This window comes from Cucurbita pepo, unplaced genomic scaffold (assembly GCF_057944985.1).
Source record: "Cucurbita pepo subsp. pepo isolate OVF unplaced genomic scaffold, ASM5794498v1 scafford_46, whole genome shotgun sequence".
NCBI lineage: Eukaryota > Viridiplantae > Streptophyta > Magnoliopsida > Cucurbitales > Cucurbitaceae > Cucurbita > Cucurbita pepo.
Window position 1 is genome coordinate 2,501 of NW_028257951.1, and position 2,500 is coordinate 5,000.

Consider the following 2,500-nt stretch of genomic DNA (forward strand, 5'->3'; position numbering starts at 1 on the left):
ACCAGCAGCCATCCACAGTCCTCACACCAGAGAATCCCAGTTAGAAGGCAACATCGTAACATTCCGTGCTCAACAAGGCTCATGTCGCACACCCAAAGGCACCCGATTCCAACCAGCCAAACATGTTCTGGCACCACCCGCCTTCAAAACATAGGGCTGGCCCAAGGCTGGCGAGGCATCACCACAACGTCACACACTCAACGAGGTTCATGCCGCACGCCCGAAGGCACCCGGCTCCACCCCACCTTGCATGTTTCATCATCGTACCAACCATCAACCATCCTCAAGCCAGCCCAAGTTAGAAGGCAACATCGCAACATTTCATTCTCAACAAGGCTCATGTCACATGCCCAAAGGCGCACCCGACACTGCCTGACCGTGCAAGTTTCGCCACCGCACCGCCGCCGTCAACCGCCCTCGTCCGCCGACCACCACTCCCACGCCCCAAGCATATGCCCATGTGCGGCGCATAGTGCTTGGGGCGTGTGGGTGGTGGAAGATATAGGGGTACCCCCGTGCCCAGCCCATGCAGACTAGTCACCCCCCTATATAGTACATTTTGAGGCATTTTTGGTCTGCCAGGCCTAGATACGATTTTTCTGAGCCGTCATACGGTCAAATATCTCAAGTTTTAGAGTGTTTTTTTCCATGAACTCGATTGATTCATGGATTGGACATTGTAATGGATCTAGAAATCAAGTTTCATAATTTTTCAACCAACCAATTTTTTTTAATGAATTTTTAAAAATTAAATAATAAGAAATTAAAAAAAATAGCTAGATTTGTCAAAAAAATCTGAATTTTTTTGGGAATCATTCTTTCATGTTTCTTAGCTCCCAGAAAAAAAATTACAACAAACCGACCACTCCACAAGTACTTTCACAATTAATGGGTGATGGATGGGGCGCGGGCGTGCACGCAGCAGCACGCGGGGCGGGGCGGGGCGCGCGCGCGCAGAAGAACGCGGGCGGGGCGGGGCGCGCGCGCGCGGGAGACGCTGGCGGGGCGGGGCGCGCGCGCGCAGAAGCACGCGGGCGGGGCGGGACGGGGCGCGCGCGCGCGGGAGAACGAGGGCTGGGCGGGGCGGGGCGCGCGCGCGCAGAAGCACGCGGGCGGGGGGGGACGGGGCGCGCGCGCGCGGGAGAACGAGGGCTGGGCGGGGCGGGGCGCGCGCGCGCAGAAGCACGCGGGCGGGGCGGGACGGGGCGCGCGCGCGCGGGAGAACGAGGGCTGGGCGGGGCGGGGCGCGCGCGCGCAGAAGCACGCGGGCGGGGCGGGACGGGGCGCGCGCGCGGGAGAACGAGGGCTGTGCGGGGCGTGGGGCGCGCACGCGCGCGCGCGCTGGCGGGGCAGGGCGGGGGTGGGGCAGGGCGGGGCGCACGCGGGTGGGGCATGGCGGGGCGGGCGAGCGCGAGGGAACGTTCCGACACTGCCCCACCGTGCGCGTTCCGCCACCGCACCACCGTCGTCAAACGCCCTCGACCTCCGACCACCACCCGTACGGCCCAAGCATATGCCCATGTGCGGCGCATAGTGCTTGGGGCGTGGGGGTGGCGGAAGATATAGGGGGTACCCCCGTGCCCAGCCCATGCAGACTAGTCACCCCCCTATATAGTACATTTTGAGGCATTTTTGGTCTGCCAGGCCTAGATACGATTTTTCTGAACGGTCATACGGTCAAATATCTCAAGTTTTATAATATTTTTTTCCATGAACTCGATTGATTCATGGATTGGACATTGTAATGGATCTAGAAATCAAGTTTCATAGTTTTTCAACCAACCAATTTTTTTTTAATGAATTTTTAAATATTAAATAATAAGAAATTAGAAAAAATAGTTAGAGTTGTAAAAAAAATCTGAAATTTTGTGGGAATCATTCTTTCTTTCATGTTGCTTAGCTCCCAGAAAAAAAATTACAACAAACCAACCACTCCACATGTACTTTCACAATTAATGGATGATGATTGTAAAAACAAGGTCCTGGTGGGTGTCTTAGTGTAATGTACTTGCTCTAGTATCAAAACTCTTCATTTTATTGTTTTAGACAACCAAAAGAAAAAAAAAATAGTTAAATTTTTACGGGTGTCACTCTTTTCTTAGTTCCCCCAAAAAAAAAAAAAGTCACAACAATACAAGCATTAAAAATGAACATTCACTTTTCACGGGTATTGGGTTTGATGATATTTTTATAGTCCAAGGTTTTATACACGTTCTTACTTTCCACGGATGTTAGGTGTGATGAATTGTTGTAGGGGCTAACCTTCAAGGCTTTATACGTGTACTCACGCTTCATAGGTATTGGGTGTGATGTTTTCTTTATGGAGGTAACATCCAACACTTTTGATATGCTGTTGGTAGAACATTTATCACACATAGCATAGGATGGGGCTTGGCGTGCGCGAGGTGAGTGGGGGCGCGGGGGTGTGCAGGGAGAGCGCGCGGGGGCGTGCGGGGGGTGTGCGGGGGGAGTGCGCGGGGGTGTGTGGGGGGAGCGCGCG